Below are 27,835 nucleotides of genomic sequence, written 5' to 3'. Positions count from 1 at the left end.
ATGACTAAGCAATGAGCTCCTCCGACCAATCTTGTGTCTTGCAGTAGACGACTTTCATGCTCATATTTCGGACAGACATAGTTAGACCAGCTACAGAAGTGGCAGGGCCACAGTTCAAAGCCCGCTTGCTTCCACTAGGCATCTGATTAGGCATCTCCCCGGCATGACTTCCAATTTATCTCTGTTTCACATGGAAGGATTCAAGCTGTGAAAGTTTTTTAAGCTAAATGAGTCGAGGTCATTAAATTGTTTCTATCTACTTTCTATCTGGCTGGCTTTTTCCTTCAGAAGCGACGGGAGGACGGGTCATTAGAGGGTTACCTGCCATACTGTATTATCTTGTAAAGGCCATGCTAACGGGGCAGCCAGAGGCCAAAGATAATCATTATTCCATTCATCCATGGTACGAAAAACAGAAACTGTGAAGCTAGCGGAACTTTTCTAAGCCTTTCATCGTGGAGCAGATACTTCATCTTTTAGGGAAGATGAATTTTTTTGTGTTGAATTTGTAAATCTAAGATCAGTCCAGCTATGAAGCATCTATAGAGGGTTCTCATTTATTTTATATATAAGGTATGACACTCATTCCATCTACTGTATATAAAGAGTGGTATAACTATAGTATAAGCTTTAACTGCAGTCACACCCAGGTATCACAGCAATGGTAATGTAAATACCACAGCTAAATCTTTGAACGTAGAACACACGGGGGTTTTGCCTATATACAGTATGCCTACAATATATATCGCCATATTATACAATATATTATATCAGATATAAAAGTGACAACCACAGTGCCCCATAACAAGATCAAAAGGAAATGATCATTGTCACATTGCCAACTTAGTACGATCCTGTGGAGACACAGGCGGTTAGCAGGTGCCCTGGTCAGCTAGCCGAAATAGCATGGACCAGGGATCGTCCCACCGAAGGCCTGTTCTCCCTTTAATGTGGGCATAGCGCAACTCAGACAACGCAGGGTGAGGGTAAAACAGTGTGGCAATGCTTTATTGAACGACAAAACAGGCAGATAACACATAGAACAGTCGCAGCACAGTACCCAAGATGGTGCATATTACAGAGTCTCACCCTTCCACTGACCCACTGGGATAGGAGCAACTGTGTTTCTTCAGAGCTTCAAGGGTCGACCACCACACCTGTGGCACACACACAGAGAGAGGAGGTAACGACAAGTGCAGGAAGATGACAGTCCATTCAGTCACAAGGGAATTCAGTTGACCAGAGGGTCACATTCTATATGGATGACTATGAGCTGTGCGCTATACTATATGGATGACTATAGGGTGCATTATACTATATGGATGACTATGGGCTGTGCATCATACTATATTGATGACTATGGGCTGTGCATTATACTATATGGATGACTATGGGCTGTGCATTATACTTTATAATGACTGGGCTGTGCATCATACTTTATAGATGACTATGTGGTGCATTATATTATATGAATGACTATGGTCTCTGCATTATACTATATGGATGACTATAGGGTGCATTATACTACATGGATGACTATGGGCTGTGCATTATACTATATTGATGACTATGGGCTGTGCTTTATACTATCTGGATGACTATAGGGGTGCAGTATACTTTATGTTTGACTATGTGCATCACTCTTTATGGATGACATTCGGCTGTGCATTATACTATATGAAGGACTATGGGCTGTGTATAATGCTAATATAGATGTGGGTGCATTATACTATATGGGTGACTATGTGGGTGCATTATACTATATGGGTGACTATGGGCTGTGCAGTATATTATATGGATGACTATGGAGTGCATTATACTTTATGCATGACTATGGGCTATGCATTATACTATATGGATGACTATGGGGTGTATTATACTACATGGATGACTATGGGCTGTGCAGTATATTATATGGATGACTATGGAGTGCATTATACTTTATGTATGACTATGGGCTATGCATTATAATATGTGGATGACTATGGGCTGTGCAGTATACTATATGGATGACTATGACTATGGGCTGTGTGTAATGCTAATATGGATGACTATGGGTGTGCATTATACTGTATGGATGACTATGGGCTGTGCATTATACTACATGGATGACTATGGGGTGTATTATACTACATGGATGACTTTGGGCTGTGCAGTATATTATATGGAGCACGATAGGCTTTGCATTGTGGTAATATAGATGACTATGTGGTGTATTATACTTACGACTTACGATGGGCTGTGCAGTATGCTATATAGAGGACTATGAGATGCATTATCCTATATGGTGTACTATGGGCAGGGGGTGCATTATACTTCTGCTATGGAGCCCCATGACTTGAAAGAAAAGTATAACGGTTTATTTTTTTCCATGCATTAAAGACCAGAGGCAGAACGGGGGACATATACCAGGATGGGCGATATAAATACGAGGATGGTGCCAGGATGAGATATATATTTATTATTATTATACATTTATATAGCGCCATTTATTCCATGGCGCTTTACAGGGAAAAGGGGAAATATAGACAAGTACAAAAACATGTGCAAGACAAGGGACACACAAGTGCATAAGGAGAGGGGACCCTGCCCGGGAGGGCTCACAGTCTACAGGGATGGGTGAGGATACAGTAGGAGAGGGTAGAGCTGGTTGTGCGGTGGTTCAGTAGACCGAGGTTCATTGCAGGCTGTAGGCTTGTCGGAACAGGTGGGTCTTCAGGTTCTTCTTGAAGGTTTCCGTTGTTGGTGAGAGTCTGATGTGTTGCAGAAGAGAGTTCCAGAGTATGGGGGAAGCACGGGAGAAGTCTTGTATGCAGTTGTGGGAAGAAGAAATGAGGGGGGAGTAGAGAAGGAGATCTTGAGAGGATAATAATAATAATAATAATAATCTTTATTTATATAGCGCCAACATATTCCGCAGCGCTTTACAGTTTAACAGTTTCAAAACACAAGTCATAAGTAACAACGTTAACAATACAATAATTAAAGCAAAATAAGACGAAATAAGACGACCCTGCTTGTGAGAGCTTACAATCTACAATGAGGTGAGGGAGATACAGAGTACAGGTGTGTATTTACAATTGTGTATTTACAATGAAGGTCCAGCCATCTTGAGGGAGTGAAGGATGAATGGAGATAGTGAATGGGCTACACACGCACACTTACACAGAGAATGACTTTGATTAGTGAACATGATAGGCCGCTCTGAACAAGTGTGTTTTGAGGGACCGCCTAAAACTATGCAAATTGTGGATAGTCCTGATTTCTTGGGGTAGAGCATTCCAGAGGATAGGAGCAGCACGGGAGAAGTCTTGGAGTCGGGAGTGGGAGGTACGGATTAGTGCAGAGGTTAGTCGAAAGTCGTTTGCAGAGCGCAGCGCTCGGCTAGGCCGATAGACAGAAATGAGGGAAGAGATGTAAGGGGGTGCCGCACTGTGGAGAGCTTTTTGGGTGAGAACAAGTACTTTGAATTGGATCCTATAATGAATGGGCAGCCAATGTAAGGACTGGCGAAGAGCGGATGCGTCCGAGTACCAAGTAGCCAGATGGACGATCCTGGCCGCTGCATTAAGTATGGACTGGAGAGGGGATAGTCGAGTGACGGGGAGGCCAATTAATAGAGCGTTGCAGTAATCTAGGCGGGAGTGGATCAATGCAACAGTCAGGGTTTTTGTTGTTTCCATAGTGAGAAAAGGGCGGATTCTAGAGATGCTCTTTAGGTGTAAGCGGCAAGAGCGGGCAAGAGATTGTATATGGGATGTGAAGGAGAGATTGGTGTCAAACATAACACCCAGACAGCGCACCTGCTGCCGGGGTGTTATTGTGGTACCACCCATGGAGAGGCAAATGTCCGATTTAGGGAGGTTAGTAGACGGCGGGAGCAGAAGAAGTTCAGTTTTAGAGAGGTTGAGTTTCAGATAGAGAGTGGACATGATATTGGAGACTGCGGACAGACAGTCACTGGCGTTCTGTAGTACAGCGGGGGTAAGGTCGGGGGAAGACGTGTATAGTTGTGTGTCATCAGCATAAAGATGGTACTGAAAGCCAAATCTGCTGATGGTCTGTCCAATTGGGGCCGTGTAGAGAGAGAAAAGAAGGGGGCCAAGGACTGAGCCCTGAGGTACCCCGACAGCAAGAGGAAGAGGAGTTGAAGTGGAGCCAGAGAACAAAACAATGAAGAAGCGGTCAGAGAGATAGGAAGAGAACCAGGAGAGTGCAGTGTCCTTAATGCCTAGTGACTGGATCCTAGAGAGTAGGAGATGGTGGTCAACAGTATCGAAAGCTGCAGATAGGTCAAGAAGAATGAGCAGAGAGTGGTCACCATTACGTTTTGCTGTCAGAAGGTCATTGGTCACTTTGATGAGTGCAGTTTCAGTCGAATGTAAGGGGCGGAAGCCGGACTGTGAAGGGTCTAGAAGGGAGTGAGTGGAGAGGTAACGGGTAAGGCGGGAGTAAACTAGGCGCTCCAAGAGTTTAGAGATGAAGTGGAGATTGGAGACTGGTCTGTAGTTGTTTGTGCAGAATGGGTCGAGAGCAGGTTTCTTTAGTAATGGAGTAACAATGGCGTGTTTGAAGGAGGATGGGAAAATGCCCGAGGAGAGGGAGAGATTAAAGATTGTAGTTAGGTGGGTTGTGACGATTGGAGAGAGAGACTGGAGGAGATGTGAGGGCATGGGGTCAGTAGTGCATGTAGTCGGACGAGAAGAAGAGAGGAGTCTGGAGACTTCTTCTTCTATGATGGGATCAAATGTGGAAAGTGAGCCAGGGGAGATGCAGGAAGGGATGGGAGTCACAGCACTTGGTGGTTGGGAGCAGATTTCTTGACGGATATTATTTATTTTTTCTGTAAAGTGGGAGGCCAGGTCATCAGCACAAATGTCTGTGATAGGGGCTTGTGCTTTTGGCCTGAGGAGGGAGTGAAAAGTGTCAAAAAGTTTCTTGGGGTTGTTGGCTAGTGAGATCAGGGTGGTGAAGTAGGTCTGTTTGGCGAGGTGAAGGGCAGCGTTATAGGTTCTTAACATAAATTTGAAGTGGATGAAGTCTTCTGGTGTGCGGGTTTTTCTCCATAGGCTGTGGTTTCTCAGGAAGGTGAGGAGTGATTGGGAGCTGTACATGGGAAAGGGAAGTATAGAGGGGCTGATGTGTATGAGTCGTGATGGAGGGGGGATAGGGTGGTGAATGTAGATGGCAAGGGAACACATTAGGATAAAAATAAAGCACATGGTTAAAGGGGAGAGCAAAGTGTGGGTTACCTGACTCCTGCCCTGACTAACTGCCATGTATAACTGCCGTTTTGCTGGATGCTTAGCTTCTGTGATGCTTTGCTTATGGGATGCCTGCGTGCACCCCACACTGTGTGCTTCCCCTTAGGAACTACTACATATATAGGCCACACTACAGGGTCAGGAGAGAGGGATTGTGGGAGCTGGTTGGGTATAATTTGGCAGCTGGGGCCAGCACACCAGGGGATGGTTAGATGATCAAAGGCACTAGACCAAGATGTGTCAATATGCTATAGCACCTTCCACCTGATAAGATCTAGAAAGGCCCCAGTCACGGATCTAAAGCAGTAAGTATTACATACAGTGCAAAAAATGAATTGGATCAAAGGGGAAAGAGGATCAAACGTTGCGTGCAGGTAGGTACCTGGAGACCCTGTTACAGACGTATGGAGGAGACAGGTTGTGGATGGCTCTGTATGTCATGGTTAGGGTTTTGAACTGGAGCCTCTGGACAATAGGAAGCCAGTGAAGGGCCTCGCATAGGGGGAGGCAGGGGAATAGCGGGGAGACAGGTGGATTAGTCGGGCAGCAGTGTGTAGGATAGACTGGAGTTGTGCCAGAGTGCTGGAGAGGAGGCCATAGAGTAGGAGGTTGCAGTAGTCGAGGCGGGAGATGATAAGGGCGTGCACTAGTGTTTTTGTGGTTTCATGGTTGAGGAATGCGCTGATCCGGGAAATATTTTTGAGTTTGAGGCGGCAGGAGGAGGCAAGGGCTTGAATATGTGGATTGAAAGAGAGGGCAGAGTCGAGGATCACCCCAAGGCACCGAGCATGCGGGACTGGGGAAAGAGAGCAGCCATTGACATTGATGGATAGGTCTGGTTGAAGGGTTGAGTGAGATGGGGGGAAGATGATGAATTCTGTTTTGTTCATGTTCAGTTTGAGAAAACGAGCAGAAAAGAAGGCTGAAATAGCAGACAGACATTGTGGGATTTTGGTTAGCAAGGAGGTGAGGTCAGGTCCAGATAGGTAGATCTGTGTGTCATCGGCGTAGAGGTGGTACTGCAAGCCGTCGGATTCTATGAGCTGTCCCAGGCCGAAGATGTAGATGGAGAAGAGTAGGAGTCCGAGGACTGAGCCTTGAGGAACACCGACAGACAGGGGGTGAGGTGAGGAGGTGGTGTGTGAGAGAGAGACACTGAATGTTCGGTCTGTTAGGTATGATGAGATCCAGGATAGGGCCAAATCTGTGATGCAAAGAGATGAGAGAATCTGCAGCAGGAGGGAATGGTCTACAGTGTCAAAGGCAGAAGACAGGTCCAGCAGAAGGAGGACAGAGTAGTGTCGCTTGCCCTTGGCGGTTAGTAGGTCGTTAGTGACTTTAGTTAGGGCAGTTTCAGTTGAGTGATGTGGTCGGAAGCCAGATTGTAACCGGTCAAAGAGGGAACAGGAGGAGAGGTGGGAGGACAATTCAAGATATACATATGTTCCAGTAGTTTTAAGGCGTAAGAAGGGATTACGGGCGATAGTTAGACACAGAGGATGGGTCGAGGGAGGGCTTTTTGAGGATGGGTGTGATTGAGGCATGTTTGAAGGATGAGGTAAAGACACCATTTGTAAGTGAAAGGTTGAAGAGGTGTGTTAAAGTTGGGATGAAGACTGTGGCAAAGTTAGGGATGAAGTGGGACGGGAGCGGGTCAAGTGCACAAGTGGTGAGGTGTGATCTTGACAGGAGGGTGGAGAGCTGATCTGTCATGGTGGAGAAGCTGGTTTTGGAAGAACAGGGCTGAGCGGCTAAAAGGGGCATTGGGGGCTGCGGGCCAAAGCTTTCTCTGATCGTATCGATCTTCTGCTTAAAAAAGGAGGCAAAGTCTTCATCAGAAATGAGAGGAGATGGAGGAGGTGCTGTGGGACAGAGTAGAGAGTTGAAAATGTTGAAAAGCTGTTTAGGATTGTGAGATAGTGAGGATGTGAGGGATGCAAAGTAAATTTGTTTTGCGGCAGAGAGCGTGTACTTGAAGCTGGCAAGGGACTGCTTGTATGCGTTGAAGTGCTCGGTTGAACGGGTTTTCTTCCATCTCCGCTCAGCGGCCCTGGAAACCCATCTCAGTTCTTTGGTCAGGCTGGTCAGCCAGGGCTGCCTGTTGATTGTACGAGTTTTGCTCTGCGTGAGGGGGGCGGCTGAATCAAGTGTTGCTGTTATTGTGGTGTTATAAAAGGTGGCAGCAGCATCTGTGTCATGAAGGGAAGCTATGTATGTGAGAGGGAGAAAGGACTCAGAAAGTGATTGCAAATTGAGGTGTTTGAGATTTCTGCGAGGGTGAGCAAGTTTGTGGAGTGGGGGTTGTGTAGTCGGAGAGGAGAGGGAAGAGAATGTCAGTAGATTGTTGTCGGACAGGGGGAGGGGTGAGTTAGTAAGATTAGTGAGGGAACAGAGACGGGTGAAGATAAGGTCCAGCATGTGACCATCTTTGCGAGTGGCCGCAGATGACCATTGAGTGAGGCCAAAGGAGGCAGTCAGTGATAAAAGTTTAGAGGCAGCTGAGGTGGAAGTGTCAATGGGGATGTTGAAGTCGCCCATGATGATGGTGGGGATGTCAGCAGACATTAAATGAAGTAGCCAGGTGGAGAAGTGGTCGAGAAAGGTGGAGATGGCTAGTTCTGGGGGGCGGTAGATGACAGCCAGTTGGAGGGGGAATAGATGCAGATGGAGTGCACCTCGAACGAGGGAAGAGTAGCGGAGGGTGGAAGTTGAATTGGGGTAAAGGAGCAGGTGTCAGACAGGAGCAAGCCAACTCCTCCACCATGTTTGTTGCTGGGGCGAGGGGTGTGAGAGAGATGGAATCCGCCATAGGAAAGCTCAGCTGGAGAGGCTGTGTCAGAGGGAGTGAGCTAGGTTTCAGTGATGGCAAGGAAGGAGAGCTTGTTGGTGATAAAGTGGTCATGGATAAACGACAGCTTATTGCAGACAGAGTGTGCATTCCATAAGACGCCAGGTAAGAGGACCGGGGGAGTGGGGGCTGGATGAATAGGTATGCGGTTATCATGGTTGCAAAAACGTGTAGAGGATCGTGGCAGGATGTTAGAAATGAGTGTGGGGATGTGGTGAGGAGGGCCAGGATTTGGGGATGCGTCACCAGCAATGAGTACTAGCAGACGACAGAGCGTTAGAAGGTGGGAGCAGGATAGGTCATGATGTGGCCGCGTATGTCTGGAAAAAAAGGATTGTATGTGGAGGAACAGTTCTGAGGAGGAGGTGAGATGGCTGGGGAGGATGGAGGGGGAAATGACAAGTTCCTTACTAGGTGGGGGGATTACAGGAGATCGGCCAAAATAGAGAAGTATGGGGGTGAAAGTGAGAAGAAACCGAAACATATATATATATACTCCGGTTACGCCTCTCTCCACACATAAGGAATATTAATTCCCGCATGTCCACGTTTAATCGATGCCAAACTACCCGGATTGTACTGCGTTTTATGAAAGAACTGCCTGTGCTCAGCCGTAATGGACGATCCCTACAGTAGCTGACATACTTCTATGAAGTACCAGCTTGCCAGGATCAGCACAAATTGTGACATCCCAAACCAAAACGTAACACATTTGGGGCATCACATTTTCACCACGTCTCGTGACTCTCACCTTCTGTATGATAATTGGTCAAATTACAATGTATTATTCCTGCATCTGAGGGGACTTTTCCTGGTAGCACCTAGCGCAGGATTGAGCCCCTGCACAAAAATTCTTAGAATTCTATGAATGAAATTTTCTTCATCAAAATTCTCAAATTTTGCTGAAATTGTTAATGATTTTTTGGGATGAATGAATTGTGTGTTTCCTGCTCAGTGTAATTCCCCTATAACAGTGACAGCCATAGTTATATTATAACCAGGGATTGTGCCCGTATAGCAGAAGAAACCACAGTGATCTAAGAGCGCAGCAAAAACAATGACTTGTCTTCATACTGATTTCTAACCACATATTATTCTGGTCCATATAGCGCCGTATAAAAAAGAAAGTAAAGTATAAAAAAAAACTTCACTCCATACAAACTGCAGAAATTATGGGAGATGTTTGTATGAATCTGGGACTTTGCCCTCTAGTGGCCACAGAGCGATATCACACATATAAAGTCAGAGGTTTGTGGCATTTTATCACATTATGGTCGGGTTTCAGGACTTAAATCTCAAGTTTTACAGCATCTATTACTTTACTGTGTGATATTTCACTTTTGTTTATATGCACAATTTTTATTTTAAGTGAAACCACTTTCTTAACTTCGTCCAGTCCTTTATATATGCCCACACTGAAATATTGATTCAAGTGAAGTTTATTTGTGCTCAGACATAGTTCAATTATCATTTTATGGCTGCCATAGACCCCCTCTACACAATATGATGCCCTTACACCCCTTTACTCAGTATGATGCCCTCAAAGTTTCCCAAGCACAGAGTATCATTCATTAATAGTGCTTACACACGTTGTGATGTCCCACAGTCCCCACACACAGTATGAATCCCCCATAGTACCCCCCACAGACACTGTATGATACACCAGCACTGTATTATTCCTCCACAGCCCACACACATAATATGATGCCCCACAGTCACCCCACACACACAGTATGAGGTCCTCACACAGTATGATTCCCCCCATTGTCTACACACATAGTATGATGCCCCCACAGACCCCCACGTACAGTAAGATGCACCTCACTGCTGCCATTCACAATATTATGTTCCCACACACAGTATGATGCCCCCATAGACCTTCCCAAACACAATATGATGCCCTCAAAACCCTCATATGTACCCCTACACAGATTAATGCCCCCATTGCCCACACACATTATGATGTCCCTACAGAATGACACACATAATATGATGTCACCATGGCTCCCACATAATTTAATGCACCTCACACACAGAACGATGCCCCCATCTAGCCCCTAACACACAATATTAAACAATGAATAAAACCTTTCCCTCCTGGTGTATTACCGTTATATTAGATTATCTATCAAAACACAATGAGTATTACTCACCTCTTGGTGTTACGCAATGGGCACAGCACCATAAAAATCTTTGAAGAAAACAAAATGCTGAATATATACATATACCCACAGTATGATAACCCCAGAGTACATTCCCCACACACACAGTATGATGCCCCATCAGTACATTCCCCCAAACACAGTATGATGCCCCCTCAGTACATTCCCCAACACACAGTATGATATCCCCACAGTACATTCCCCCCACACACAGTATGATGCCCCCTCAGTACATTCCCCCACACACAGTATGATATCCCCACAGTACATTCCCCCCACACACAGTATGATGTCCCCACAGTACATTCCCCCCACACACAGTATGATGCCCCCTCAGTACATTCCCCCACACAGTATGATGTCCTCACAGTACATTCCCCTACACACAGTATGATGTCCTCACAGTTCATTCCCCCACACACACTATGATGTCTCCACAGTACATTCCCCTACACACAGTATGATGTCTCCACAGTACATTCCCCACACACAGTATGATATCGCCACAGTACATTCCCCCACACACAGTATGATATCCCCACAGTACATTCCCCCCACACACAGTATGATGCCCCCACAGTACATTCCCCCACACACAGTATGATATCACCACAGTACATTCCCCCACAGACAGTATGATGCCCACTCAGTACATTCCCCCACATAGTATGATGTCCTCACAGTACATTCCCCTACACACAGTATGATGTCCCCACAGTACTTTCCCCCCACACACAGTATGTTCCCTCAGTACATTCCCCCACACACAGTATGATGTCCTCACAGTATATTCCCCCTCACACAGTATGATGCCCCCTCAGTACATTCCCCTACACACAGTATGATGTCTCCACAGTACATTCCCCCACGCACAGTATGATGTCTCCACAGTACATTTCCCCACGCACAGTATGATGTCTCCACAGGACATTCACCCACACACAGTATGATGTCCTCACAGTATATTCCCCCTCACACAGTATGAAGCCCCCTCAGTACATTCCCCTACACACAGTATGATATCCCCACAGTACATTCCCCCACACACAGTATGATATCCCCACAGTACATTCCCCCCACACACAGTATGATGCCCCCTCAGTACATTCCCCCACACACAGTATGATGTCCTCACAGTATATTCCCCCTCACACAGTATGATGCCCCCTCAGTACATTCCCCTACACACAGTAAGATATCCCCACAGTACATTCCCCCACACACAGTATGATATCCCCACAGTACATTCCCCCCACACACAGTATGATGCCCCCTCAGTACATTCCCACACACACAGTATGATGCCCCCCCAGTACACTCCCCTACACACAGTATGATATCCCCACAGTACATTCCCCCACACACAGTATGATATCCCCACAGTACATTCCCCCCACATACAGTATGATGCCCCCACAGTACATTCCCCCCACACACAGTATGATGCCCCCTCAGTAGATTCCCCCACACAGTATGATGTCCTCACAGTACATTCCCCTACACACAGTATGATGTCCCCACAGTACATTCCCCCCACACACAGTATGATGCCCCCTCAGTACATTCCCCCACACACAGTATGATATCCCCACAGTACATTCCCCCACACACAGTATGATGTCCCCACAGTACATTCCCCCCACACACAGTATGATGCCCCCACAGTACATTCCCCCACACACAGTATGATATCCCCACAGTACATTCCCCCCACACACAGTATGATGCCCCCACAGTACATTCCCCCACACACAGTATGATATCACCACAGTACATTCCCCCACAGACAGTATGATGCCCACTCAGTACATTCCCCCACATAGTATGATGTCCTCACAGTACATTCCCCTACACACAGTATGATGTCCCCACAGTACTTTCCCCCCACACACAGTATGTTCCCTCAGTACATTCCCCCACACACAGTATGATGTCCTCACAGTATATTCCCCCTCACACAGTATGATGCCCCCTCAGTACATTCCCCTACACACAGTATGATGTCTCCACAGTACATTCCCCCACGCACAGTATGATGTCTCCACAGTACATTTCCCCACGCACAGTATGATGTCTCCACAGGACATTCACCCACACACAGTATGATGTCCTCACAGTATATTCCCCCTCACACAGTATGATGCCCCCTCAGTACATTCCCCTACACACAGTATGATATCCCCACAGTACATTCCCCCACACACAGTATGATATCCCCACAGTACATTCCCCCCACACACAGTATGATGCCCCCTCAGTACATTCCCCCACACACAGTATGATGTCCTCACAGTATATTCCCCCTCACACAGTATGATGCCCCCTCAGTACATTCCCCTACACACAGTAAGATATCCCCACAGTACATTCCCCCACACACAGTATGATATCCCCACAGTACATTCCCCCCACACACAGTATGATGCCCCCTCAGTACATTCCCACACACACAGTATGATGCCCCCCCAGTACACTCCCCTACACACAGTATGATATCCCCACAGTACATTCCCCCACACACAGTATGATATCCCCACAGTACATTCCCCCCACATACAGTATGATGCCCCCACAGTACATTCCCCCCACACACAGTATGATGCCCCCTCAGTAGATTCCCCCACACAGTATGATGTCCTCACAGTACATTCCCCTACACACAGTATGATGTCCCCACAGTACATTCCCCCCACACACAGTATGATGCCCCCTCAGTACATTCCCCCACACACAGTATGATATCCCCACAGTACATTCCCCCACACACAGTATGATGTCCCCACAGTACATTCCCCTACACACAGTATGATGTTCCCACAGTACATTCCCCTACACACAGCATGAAGTCCCCACAGTACATTCCCCTCAGTACATTCCCCACACACCGTATGATGTCCCCACAGTACATTCCCCCACACACAGTATGATATCCCCATAGTACATTCCCCCACACACAGCATGAAGTACCCACAGTACATTCCCCACACACCGTATGATGTCCCCACAGTACATTCCCCCACGCACAGTATGATATTATTACAGTACGTTCCCCCCGCACAGTATGATGTCCCCACAGTAGATTCTCCCCCACACAGTATAATGTCCCCACAGTACATTCCCCCACACACAGTATCATGTCCCCACAGTACATTCCCCCACACACAGTAAGATATCCCCACAGTACATTCCCCCACACACAGTATGATATCCCCACAGTACATTCCCCCCACACACAGTATGATGCCCCCTCAGTACATTCCCACACACACAGTATGATGCCCCCTCAGTACATTCCCCTACACACAGTATGATATCCCCACAGTACATTCCCCCACACACAGTATGATATCCCCACAGTACATTCCCCCCACACACAGTATGATGCCCCCTCAGTACATTCCCCCACACACAGTATGATATCCCCACAGTACATTCCCCCCACACACAGTATGATGCCCCCTCAGTACATTCCCCCACACAGTATGATGTCCTCACAGTACATTCCCCTACACACAGTATGATGTCCCCACAGTACATTCCCATCAGTACATTCCCCACACACCGTATGATGTCCCCACAGTACATTCCCCCACACACAGTATGATATCCCCATAGTACATTCCCCCACACACAGCATGAAGTACCCACAGTACATTCCCCACACACCGTATGATGTCCCCACAGTACATTCCCCCACGCACAGTATGATATTATTACAGTACGTTCCCCCCACACAGTATGATGTTCCCACAGTAGATTCTCCCCCACACAGTATAATGTCCCCACAGTACATTCCCCCACACACAGTATCATGTCCCCACAGTACATTCCCCCACACACAGTATGATGTCCACACAGTACATTCCCCCACGCACAGTATGATGCCTTCACAGTACATTCTCCCAAACACAGTATGATGTTCCCACAGTACGTTCCACCACACACAGTATGATATTATCACAGTATGTTCCCCGCAAATAGAATGAAGTCCCGACAGTAGATTGTCCCACACACAATATAATGTCCCCACAGTACATTCCCCCACACACAGTATGATGTTATCACAGTATGTTCCCCCCACACATGTATGATGTCCCCATAGTACGTTCCCCCACACACAGTATGATGTCCACACAGTACATTACCCCACGCACAGTATGATGTCTTCACAGTACATTCTCCCACACACAGTATGATGTTCCCACAGTACGTTCCACCACACACAGTATGATGCCCCCACAGTACATTCCACACACAGTATGCTGTCCCCACAGTATATTCTCCCACACACAGTATGATGTCCCCACAGTACATTCCTCCACACACATTATGATGTCACCACAGTACATTCCCCAGCACACAGTGTGCTATCCCCACAGTATTTTCCAACACACACAGAATGATATCCTCACAGTACATACTCCCGCACACAGTATGATAGCCCAACAGTACATTCCCCCCACACACAGTATGATGTCCCCACAGTAAATTCCCCTACACACAGTATGATGCCCTCACAGTACATTCCCCCACACGCAGTATGATATCCCCACAGTACATTCCCCTACACACAGTATGATGTCCTCACAGTACATTCCCCCACACACAGTATGATGATCCCACATTACATTTCCCCACACACAGTATGATGTCCCCACTTTACATTCCCCCACACACAGTATAATTTCCACACAGTACATTCTCCCACACACAGTATACCACACAGTACATTCTCCCACACACAGTATGATGTCCCCACAGTACATTCCTCCACACGCATTATGATGTCACCACAGTACATTCCCCAGCACACAGTGTGATATCCCCACAGTACTTTCCGACACACACAGATTGATATCCTCACAGTACATACTCCCCCACACAGTATGATATCCCAACAGTACATTCCCCCCACACACAGTATGATGTCCCCACAGTACATTCCCCTACACACAGTATGATGTCCTCACCGTACATTCCCCCACACACAGTACGATATCCCCACAGTACATTCCTCTACACACAGTATGATGTCCTCACAGCACATTCCCCCACACACAGTATGATGTCCTCACAGTACATTCCCCCACACACAGTATGATGTCCCCACAGTACATTCCCCCACACACAGTATGATGTCCCCACAGTACATTCCCCCACACACAGTATGATATCCCCACAGTACATTCCCCCCACACACAGTATGATGTCCTCACAGTACATTCCCACACACAGTATGATGTCCCCACAGTACATTCCTCCACACACATTATGATGTCACCACAGTACATTCCCCAGCACACAGTGTGATATCCCCACAGTATTTTCCAACACACACAGAATGATATCCTCACAGTACATACTCCCGCACACAGTATGATAGCCCAACAGTACATTCCCCCCACACACAGTATGATGTCCCCACAGTAAATTCCCCTACACACAGTATGATGCCATCACAGTACATTCCCCCACACGCAGTATGATATCCCCACAGTACATTCCCCTACACACAGTATGATGTCCTCACAGTACATTCCCCCACACACAGTATGATGTCCCCACAGTACATTCCCCCACACACAGTATGATGATCCCACATTACATTTCCCCACACACAGTATGATGTCCCCACTTTACATTCCCCCACACACAGTATAATTTCCACACAGTATATTCTCCCACACACAGTATACCACACAGTACATTCTCCCACACACAGTATGATGTCCCCACAGTACATTCCTCCACACGCATTATGATGTCACCACAGTACATTCCCCAGCACACAGTGTGATATCCCCACAGTACTTTCCGACACACACAGATTGATATCCTCACAGTACATACTCCCCCACACAGTATGATATCCCAACAGTACATTCCCCCCACACACAGTATGATGTCCCCACAGTACATTCCCCTACACACAGTATGATGTCCTCACCGTACATTCCCCCACACACAGTACGATATCCCCACAGTACATTCCTCTACACACAGTATGATGTCCTCACAGCACATTCCCCCACACACAGTATGATGTCCTCACAGTACATTCCCCCACACACAGTATGATGTCCCCACAGTACATTCCCCCACACACAGTATGATGTCCCCACAGTACATTCCCCCACACACAGTATGATATCCCCACAGTACATTCCCCCCACACACAGTATGATGTCCTCACAGTACATTCCCACACACAGTATGATGTCCTCACAGTACATTCCCCCACTCACAGTATGATATCCCCACAGTACATTCCCCCACTCACAGTATGATATCCCCACAGTACATTCCCCTACACACAGTATGATGTCCCCACAGTACATTCCCCTACACACAGCATGAAGTCCCCAAAGTACATTCCCCACACACCGTATTATGTCCCCACAGTACATTCCCCCATGCACAGTATGATATCCCCACAGTACATTCCCCCACACACAGCATGAAGTCCCCACAGTACATTCCCCAAACACCGTATGATGTCCCCACGGCACATTCCCCCACGCACAGTATGATATTATTACAGTACGTTCCCCCCACACATTATGATGTCCCCACAGTACATTCCGCCACGCACAGTATGATATTATTACCGTACGTTCCCACCACACAGTATGACGTCCCCACAGTAGATTCTCCCACACACAGTATAATGTCCCCACAGTACATTCCCCCACACACAGTATCATGTCCCCACAGTACATTCCCCCACGCACAGTATGATGTCTTCACAGTACATTCTCCACACACAGTATGATGTTCCCACAGTACGTTCCACCACACACAGTATGATGTTATCACAGTATGTTCCCCCCACACATGTATGATGTCCCCATAGTACGTTCCCCCACACACAGTATGATGTCTTCACAGTACATTCTCCCACACACAGTATGATGTTCCCACAGTACGTTCCACCACACACAGTATGATGTCCCCATTGTACATTCCCCCACACACAGTATAATTTCCACACAGTACATTCTCCCACACACAGTATGATGTCCCCACAGTACATTGCTCCACACACATTATGATGTCACCACAGTACATTCCCCAGCACACAGTGTGATATCCCCACAGTACTTTCCGACACACACGCAGAATGATATCCTCACAGTACATACTCTCCCACACAGTATGATATCCCAACAGTACATTCCCCCCACACACAGTATAATGCCCCCACAGTACTTTCCCCCACACACAGTATGATGTCCCCACAGTACTTTCCCCCACACACAGTATGATGTAATGTCCTCACAGTACATTCTCTTACACACATTATGATGTCCCCACAGTATATTCCCCCCACACATAGTATGATGTTATCACAGTATGGTCCCCCTACACAGTAGGATTTCCCCACAGTACATTCCCCTGCACACATTATGATGTCCCAACAGTATATTCGCCCTGAACACTTCACGATGTCCCCACAGTACATTACTCCACACACAATATGATGTCCCCACAGTACATTCGCCCACACTCAGTATGATGTCCTCACAGTACATTCCCCCACACACATTATAATGTCCCCACAGTACATTCCCCCACACACAGTATGGTGTTCCCACAGTACATTCCCCCACACAGTATGATGTCCTCACAGTACATTCCTCCACACAAACATTATGATGTCCCCACAGTACATTCTTCCTCACACAGTATGATGTCCTCACAGTACATCCCCCCACACATTATGATGTCCCCACAGTACATTCCCCCTCACAAATTATGATGCTATTGAAGCAATGGGCGGAGGACCACCACAATGCAGGGAGACTACGGTACACAAGATGAGGTGCACAACAAAGGGTTAATTTATTGACAGGTAAGGAATGCAGTGTTATGAAAGTGCAAAACAGGGGTATGCAATGAAAACAGACAATTTACAAGAATAATATTTTCTAGCTGGGCCATCAAACAGCATGGTGCACCAACTATCACAGCGTATTTATCCAACAGGCAAAAACAACACATTAAAGTACAGTATGCTACTACTCTAACTCTAGCCTATCTGGCCTCTGCTACACAAGCTGCACGGCTGCTGTGCTCTATCTATTGCAGCCTATCCTAATCCCTAGCATGTGCACAGAAGAGGTTAATACTCACAGTAGCGTTGGCATCTCAGTCCAGTCCCGGGGGCCCCTGCAGCTTTGCAAAATGGTGTGTGCGTCTTCCTGGAAGCTCTATGCAACGTGGTCTTCTCCTCATGTGTGGGTCCTGAGATGCTCCTAGAAACGGTGAATTCCCTCCTCTGGATTCCTTTCTTGTAATTCTTCGTGGCTCCTCACGGCAACACAGGAAAGCCACCACAATCACGCAGGTTCAGTAAGTCTCCGGCTGCACGTTCTTTTCCTCACAGCTCCAGGCACGTCAGCTTTCTGCAGAAAACCCTCTAATGACCCGTCCTCCCGTCGCTTCTGAAGGAAAAAGATAGCCAGATAGAAAGTAGACAGAAACAATTTAATAACCTCGACTCATTTAGATTAAAAAACTTTCACAGCTTGAACCCTTGAAACATGTCTCCGGCTTTACATTCTTTTCCTCACAGCTCCAGGCACGTCAGCTTTCTGCAGAAAATCTTGGCTCTGAACACTCGCACAGAAAAGCAGACCATCCCTTCTCCAGTGCTGGCAGAACAACCCACACAGTCTTTTCTGCAGGGGAGAGCAGAATGTCCCATTGCTCTAACAAAGGGGGTGCTGTCTCTTAAAATGGCAGCTTGTCTCACTGTCCATAGCAACGCCACACCCTTACATTGTCACAGTATATTCCCCCACACACAGTATGATGTCTTCACAGTACATTCCCCCACACACTGTATGATGTCATGAGCTCACAGTACATTCCCCACACACATTATTATGTCCCCACAGTACATTCCCCCACAAACAGTATGATGTCTTCACAGTACATTCCCCCACAAACAGTATGATGTCTTCACAGTACATTCCCCACCACACAGTATGATGTCCGCACAGTACATTCCCCCACAAACAGTATGATGTCTTCACAGTACATTCCCCACCACATGTCCCCACAGTACATTCCCCCACACACAGTATGATGTCCTCACAGTACATCCCCCCACACTCAGTATGATGTCCGCACAGTACATTCCCCACACACAGTATGATGTCCTCACAGTACATTCTTCCACACACAGTATGATGCCCCTACAGAACATTCCCACACACACAGTACGATGGCCCCACAGTACATTCCCACAAACAGTATGATTGCCCCACAGTACATTCCCCCACACACAGTATGACGTCCCTACAGTACATTCCCCCACACAAAGTATGATGTCCTTACAGTTCATTTCCCCCACACACAGTATGATATCCCCACAGTACATTCCACCACACAGAGTATGATGTCTCCACAGTACTTTCCCCCACACACAGTGTGATGTTCCTACAGTGCATTCCCCCACACACAGTATGATGCCCCCACAGTACATTCCACCACACACAGTATGATGTCCCCTCAGTACATTCCCCCACACACAGAGTATGATGCCTTCACAGTACATTCCACACACAGTATGCTGTCCCCACAGTACATTCCCCCACACACAGTATGATGTCCCCACAGTACATTCCCCCACACACAGTATGATGTCCTCACAGTATATTCCCCCACACACAGTATGATGTCCCACAGTACATTCTCCCACACACAGTATGATGTCCCCCACTCTACATTCCCCCCACACAGTATTATGTCTCCACAGTACATTCCCCCACACACAGTATGATGTCCCTACAGTACATTCCCACACACACAGTGCGATGGCCCCACAGTACATTCCCACAAACAGTATGATTGCCCCACAGTACATTCCCCCACACACAGTATGATGTCCCTACAGTTCATTCTCCTGTAGGGAGGAGGGTCCTCGCAGAGTGTCCGGGCCGGAACCAAGGGGACTGCCATCTAGGTTCCAAAGGGAACAGTGCACGGGGAACGAAGGAGGAGAATGGGCTGCTGAGAGTGACAGGACGGCAAGGGGAGGGGCGAGTATAAAAGGGCCAGGGAGCGGGCAGGGGAGTGGGTTGAACGGCAGACACGAAGCAAGAGACTGCAGCACTTTGGGAGAACCAGAGTGACAGACAGTGACCTGAGAAGAGACCAGCGACAGAGGGGAGACTTTCAGTGGCCTGCGGAGAGTAAGTGACGAACCTACCAGTCGGAAACTTGTGCTTTACTCCAATCTGGGGTCGCTCCTTGCCCACGGTCTTCCGCAGCTGTTACCGCTGTGCTTCAGCCTGTTGCGGCTGGTCCGCCGCCCCTTACAGCCGCTGCCACTTCACTCCAGCCCACGACTGCGGCCTGCCTGCTGCTGCCCCGCCTCAGTCCGCGACTGCGGCCTCTTCATCATCGGTCACAGTGGACATCACCCTGCCGCAGTTGGCAGTTGGGGCCTACTCCACGCCTGCAGGGGAACTCTTCGCCTTGGCCTAGGCCGTGCATGTGGCCTGCCAACCGCCACTCCTGGGAACTGCAACACAACCCTGCTTGGAGACTGGAGTCTCATTAAACTCGCTCACAAGTCGAACCCCGCTGTGTCTACAGGGGGTCACCTCATCAAAGGACTCGTTCTGGGCCTGTTGTGCCCCAACTCCTCCTGGGCGCTGGGGCGCCCGAAGACTATGACAGATCATCAGCAGCTGGGTCCAGTGGTTGTGACGCCAACGCAGCCTCATCAGTGACGCCGAGGGACGTCAGGACGGATAAGTGACACTGTAGCAAATAAGGACACGTAGTCGCCATATCGTGGCCCTATAGCAACCGGCTGTTGCCGGATTAGTCATATTCTCATTTAGAGTGCTTGTTTGTGCATAGTCCCTGCAAGGACAATATCTGTTATTGTTTTGGTTTGATTGCTTAGCATAGCCCTAGCGGCTCAAATTTATAAAAGTTGATATCCCCACAGTACTTTCCGACACACACAGATTGATATCCTCACAGTACATACTCCCCCATACAGTATGATATCCCAACAGTACATTCCCCCCACACACAGTATGATGTCCCCACAGTACATTCCCCTACACACAGTATGATGTCCTCACCGTACATTCCCCCACACACAGTATGATATCCCCACAGTACATTCCCCTACACACAGTATGATGTCCTCACAGCATATTCCCTCACACACAGTATGATATCCCCACAGTACATTCCCCTACACACAGTATGATGTCCTCACAGTACATTACCCCACACACAGTATGATGTCCCCACAGTACATTCCCCCACACACAGTATGATGTCCCCACAGTACATTCCCCCACACACAGTATGATATCCCCACAGTACATTCCCCCCACACACAGTATGATGTCCTCACAGTACATTCCCACACACAGTATGATGTCCTCACAGTACATTCCCCCACTCACAGTATGATATCCCCACAGTACATTCCCCCACTCACAGTATGATATCCCCACAGTACATTCCCCTACACACAGTATGATGTCCCCACAGTACATTCCCCTACACACAGCATGAAGTCCCACAGTACATTCCCCACACACCGTATTATGTCCCCACAGTACATTCCCTCACGCACAGTATGATATCCCCACTGTACATTCCCCCACACACAGCATGAAGTCCCCACAGTACATTCCCCACACACCGTATGATGTCCCCACGGTACATTCCCCAAGCACAGTATGATATTATTACAGTACGTTCCCCCCACACAGTATGATGTCCCCACAGTACATTCCCCCACGCACAGTATGATATTATTACAGTACGTTCCCACCACACAGTATGACGTCCCCACAGCAGATTCTCCCACACACAGTATAATGTCCCCACAGTACATTCCCCCACACACAGTATCATGTCCCCACAGTACATTCCTCCACAAACAGTATGATGTCCACACAGTACATTCCCCCACGCACAGTATGATGTCTTCACAGTACATTCTCCCACACACAGTATGATGTTCCCACAGTACGTTCCACCACACACAGTATGATGTCCTCACAGTATATTCCCTGCACATAGTATGATGTCCCCACAGTAGATTCTCCCACACACAGTATAATGTCCCCACAGTACAATCCCCCACACACAGTATGATGTTATCACAGTATGTTCCCCCCACACATGTATGATGTCTCCATAGTACGTTCCCCCACACACAGTATGATGTCCACACAGTACATTCCCCCATGCACAGTATGATGTCTTCACAGTACATTCTCCCACATACAGTATGATGTTCCCACAGTACGTTCCACCACACACAGTATGATGTCCCCACTGTACATTCCCCCACACACAGTATAATTTCCACACAGTACATTCCTCCACACACATTATGATGTCACCACATTACATTCCCCAGCACACAGTGTGATATCCCCACAGTACTTTCCGACACAAAACACAGAATGATATCCTCACAGTACATACTCCCCCACACCGTATGATATCCCAACAGTACATTCCCCCCACACACAGTATGATGCCCTCACAGTACTTTCCCCCACACACAGTATGATGTCCCCACAGTACTTTCCCCCACACACAGTATGATGTAATGTCCTCACAGTACATTCTCTTACACACATTATGATGTCCCCACAGTATATTCCCCCCACACATAGTATGATGTTATCACAGTATGGTCCCCCAACACAGTAGGATTTCCCCACAGTACATTCCCCTGCACACATTATGATGTCCCAACAGTATATTCGCCCTGAACACTTCACGATGTCCCCACAGTACATTACTCCACACACAATATGATGTCCCCACAGTACATTCGCCCACACTCAGTATGATGTCCTCACAGTACATTCCCCCACACACATTATAATGTCCCCACAGTACATTCCCCCACACACAGTATGGTGTTCCCACAGTACATTCCCCCACACAGTATGATGTCCTCACAGTACATTCCTCCACACAAACATTATGATGTCCCTACAGTACATTCTTCCTCACACAGTATGATGTCCTCACAGTACATCCCCCCACACATTACGATGTCCCCACAGTACATTCCCCCTCACAAATTATGATGCTATTGAAGCAATGGGCGGAGGACCACCACAATGCAGGGAGACTACGGTACACAAGATGAGGTGCACAACAAAGGGTTAATTTATTGACAGGTAAGGAATGCAGTGTTAGGAAAGTGCAAAACAGGGGTATGCAATGAAAACAGACAATTTACAAGAATAATATTTTCTAGCTGGGCCATCAAACAGCATGGTGCACCAACTATCACAGCGTATTTATCCAACAGGCAAAAACAACACATTAAAGTACAGTATGCTACTACTCTAACTCTAGCCTATCTGGCCTCTGCTACACAAGCTGCACGGCTGCTGTGCTCTATCTATTGCAGCCTATCCTAATCCCTAGCATGTGCACAGAAGAGGTTAATACTCACAGTAGCGTTGGCATCTCAGTCCAGTCCCGGGGGCCCCTGCAGCTTTGCAAAATGGTGTGTGCGTCTTCCTGGAAGCTCTATGTAACGTGGTCTTCTCCTCATGTGTGGGTCCTGAGATGCTCCTAGAAACGGTGGATTCCCTCCTCTGGATTCCTTTCTTGTAATTCTTCGTGGCTCCTCACGGCAACACAGGAAAGCCACCACAATCACGCAGGTTCAGTAAGTCTCCGGCTGTACGTTCTTTTCCTCACAGCTCCAGGCACGTCAGCTTTCTGCAGAAAACCCTCTAATGACCCGTCCTCCCGTCGCTTCTGAAGGAAAAAGATAGCCAGATAGAAAGTAGACAGAAACAATTTAATAACCTCGACTCATTTAGATTAAAAAACTTTCACAGCTTGAACCCTTGAAACATGTCTCCGGCTTTACATTCTTTTCCTCACAGCTCCAGGCACGTCAGCTTTCTACAGAAAATCTCGGCTCTGAACACTCGCACAGAAAAGCAGACCATCCCTTCTCCAGTGCTGGCAGAACAACCCACACAGTCTTTTCTGCAGGGGAGAGCAGAATGTCCCATTGCTCTAACAAAGGGGGTGCTGTCTCTTAAAATGGCAGCTTGTCTCACTGTCCATAGCAACGCCACACCCTTACATTGTCACAGTATATTCCCCCACACACAGTATGATGTCTTCACAGTACATTCCCCCACACACTGTATGATGTCATGAGCTCACAGTACATTCCCCACACACATTATTATGTCCCCACAGTACATTCCCCCACAAACAGTATGATGTCTTCACAGTACATTCCCCACCACACAGTATGATGTCCGCACAGTACATTCCCCCACAAACAGTATGATGTCTTCACAGTACATTCCCCACCACATGTCCCCACAGTACATTCCCCCACACACAGTATGATGTCCTCACAGTACATCCCCCCACACTCAGTATGATGTCCGCACAGTACATTCCCCCACACACAGTATGATGTCCTCACAGTACATTCCTCCACACATAGTATGATGCCCCTACAGTACATTCCCACACACACAGTACGATGGCCCCACAGTACATTCCCACAAACAGTATGATTGCCCCACAGTACATTCCCCCACACACAGTATGACGTCCCTACAGTACATTCCCCCACACAAAGTATGATGTCCTTACAGTTCATTTCCCCCACACACAGTATGATATCCCCACAGTACATTCCACCACACAGAGTATGATGTCTCCACAGTACATTCCCCCACACACAGTATGATGTCCTCACAGTATATTCCCCCACACACAGTATGATGTCCCACAGTACATTCCCCCACACACAGTATGATGTCCCCACTCTACATTCCCCCCACACAGTATTATGTCTCCACAGTACATTCCCCCACACACAGTATGATGTCCCTACAGTACATTCCCACACACACAGTACGATGGCCCCACAGTACATTCCCACAAACAGTATGATTGCCCCACAGTACATTCCCCCACACACAGTATGATGTCCCTACAGTTCATTCTCCTGTAGGGAGGAGGGTCCTCGCAGAGTGTCCGGGCCGGAACCAAGGGGACTGCCATCTAGGTTCCAAAGGGAACAGTGCACGGGGAACGAAGGAGGAGAATGGGCTGCTGAGAGTGACAGGATGGCAAGGGGAGGGGCGAGTATAAAAGGGCCAGGGAGCGGGCAGGGGAGTGGGTTGAACGGCAGACACGAAGCAAGAGACTGCAGCACTTTGGGAGAACCAGAGTGACAGACAGTGACCTGAGAAGAGACCAGCGACAGAGGGGAGACTTTCAGTGGCCTGCGGAGAGTAAGTGACGAACCTACCAGTCGGAGACTTGCGCTTTACTCCAATCTGGGGTCGCTCCTTGCCCACGGTCTTCCGCAGCTGTTAACGCTGTGCTTCAGCCTGTTGCGGCTGGTCCGCCGCCCCTTACAGCCGTTGCCACTTCACTCCAGCCCACGACTGCGGCCTGCCTGCTGCTGCCCCGCCTCAGTCCGCGACTGCGGCCTCTTCATCATCGGTCACAGTGGACATCACCCTGCCGCAGTTGGCAGTTGGGGCCTACTCCCCGCCTGCAGGGGAACTCTTCGCCTTGGCCTAGGCCGTGCATGTGGCCTGCCAACCGCCACTCCTGGGAACTGCAACACAACCCTGCTTGGAGACTGGAGTCTCATTAAACTCGCTCACAAGTCGAACCCCGCTGTGTCTACAGGGGGTCACCTCATCAAAGGACTCGTTCTGGGCCTGTTGTGCCCCAACTCCTCCTGGGCGCTAAGGCGCCCGAAGACTATGACAGATCATCAGCAGCTGGGTCCAGTGGTTGTGACACCAACGCAGCCTCATCAGTGACGCCGAGGGACGTCAGGACGGATAAGTGACACTGTAGCAAATAAGGACACGTAGTCGCCATATCGCGGCCCTATAGCAACCGGCTGTTGCCGGATTAGTCATATTCTCATTTAGAGTGCTTGTTTGTGCATAGTCCCTGCAAGGACAATATCTGTTATTGTTTTGGTTTGGTTGCTTAGCATAGCCCTAGCGGCTCAAATTTATAAAAGTTGATATCCCCACAGTACTTTCCGACACACACAGATTGATATCCTCACAGTACATACTCCCCCACACAGTATGATATCCCAACAGTACATTCCCCCCACACACAGTATGATGTCCCCACAGTACATTCCCCTACACACAGTATGATGTCCTCACCGTACATTCCCCCACACACAGTATGATATCCCCACAGTACATTCCCCTACACACAGTATGATGTCCTCACAGCACATTCCCTCACACACAGTATGATATCCCCACAGTACATTCCCCTACACACAGTATGATGTCCTCACAGTACATTCCCCCACACACAGTATGATGTCCCCACAGTACATTCCCCCACACACAGTATGATATCCCCACAGTACATTCCCCCACACACAGTATGATATCCCCACAGTACATTCCCCCCACACACAGTATGATGTCCTCACAGTACATTCCCACACACAGTATGATGTCCTCACAGTACATTCCCCCACTCACAGTATGATATCCCCACAGTACATTCCCCCACTCACAGTATGATATCCCCACAGTACATTCCCCTACACACAGTATGATGTCCCCACAGTACATTCCCCTACACACAGCATGAAGTCCCACAGTACATTCCCCACACACCGTATTATGTCCCCACAGTACATTCCCTCACGCACAGTATGATATCCCCACTGTACATTCCCCCATACACAGCATGAAGTCCCCACAGTACATTCCCCACACACCGTATGATGTCCCCATGGTACATTCCCCAAGCACAGTATGATATTATTACAGTACGTTCCCCCCACACAGTATGATGTCCCCACAGTACATTCCCCCACGCACAGTATGATATTATTACAGTACGTTCCCACCACACAGTATGACGTCCCCACAGCAGATTCTCCCACACACAGTATAATGTCCCCACAGTACATTCCCCCACACACAGTATCATGTCCCCACAGTACATTCCTCCACAAACAGTATGATGTCCACACAGTACATTCCCCCACGCACAGTATGATGTCTTCACAGTACATTCTCCCACACACAGTATGATGTTCCCACAGTACGTTCCACCACACACAGTATGATGTCCTCACAGTATATTCCCCGCACATAGTATGATGTCCCCACAGTAGATTCTCCCACACACAGTATAATGTCCCCACAGTACAATCCCCCACACACAGTATGATGTCCACACAGTACATTCCCCCATGCACAGTATGATGTCTTCACAGTACATTCTCCCACACACAGTATGATGTTCCCACAGTACGTTCCACCACACACAGTATGATGTCCCCACTTTACATTCCCCCACACACAGTATAATTTCCACACAGTACATTCCTCCACACACATTATGATGTCACCACAGTACATTCCCCAGCACACAGTGTGATATCCCCACAGTACTTTCCGACACACACACAGAATGATATCCTCACAGTACATACTCCCCCACACAGTATGATATCCCAACAGTACATTCCCCCCACACACAGTATGATGTCCCCACAGTACTTT

At 47.9% G+C, this 27,835-nt stretch overlaps 1 long non-coding RNA gene across 1 annotated transcript in view; it reads right to left on the bottom strand.

Annotated features, from left to right (window-relative positions):
- Positions 1 to 2,441: 2,441 nt before the first annotated feature.
- The window catches only part of LOC141058871 (uncharacterized), a 37,101-nt gene continuing 11,707 nt past the window's right edge, over positions 2,442 to 27,835 (bottom strand). Inside the window, exons 4-6 of the long non-coding RNA XR_012222344.1 lie at positions 23,740 to 24,050; positions 18,408 to 18,718; positions 2,442 to 2,805 (exon numbers count right to left, since the gene is read on the bottom strand). This is a non-coding gene — a long non-coding RNA (uncharacterized lncRNA). The remainder of the gene's footprint in view (positions 2,806 to 18,407; positions 18,719 to 23,739; positions 24,051 to 27,835) is intronic.

The sequence above is a fragment of the Dendrobates tinctorius genome, unplaced genomic scaffold, assembly GCF_039654945.1.
Source record: "Dendrobates tinctorius isolate UK_male_01 unplaced genomic scaffold, ASM3965494v1 ptg000216l, whole genome shotgun sequence".
In the NCBI taxonomy this organism is placed as follows: Eukaryota; Metazoa; Chordata; class Amphibia; order Anura; family Dendrobatidae; genus Dendrobates; species Dendrobates tinctorius.
Note: the sequence above shows the minus strand (reverse complement) of the source record. Positions and strands in the feature narration are given on the sequence as shown.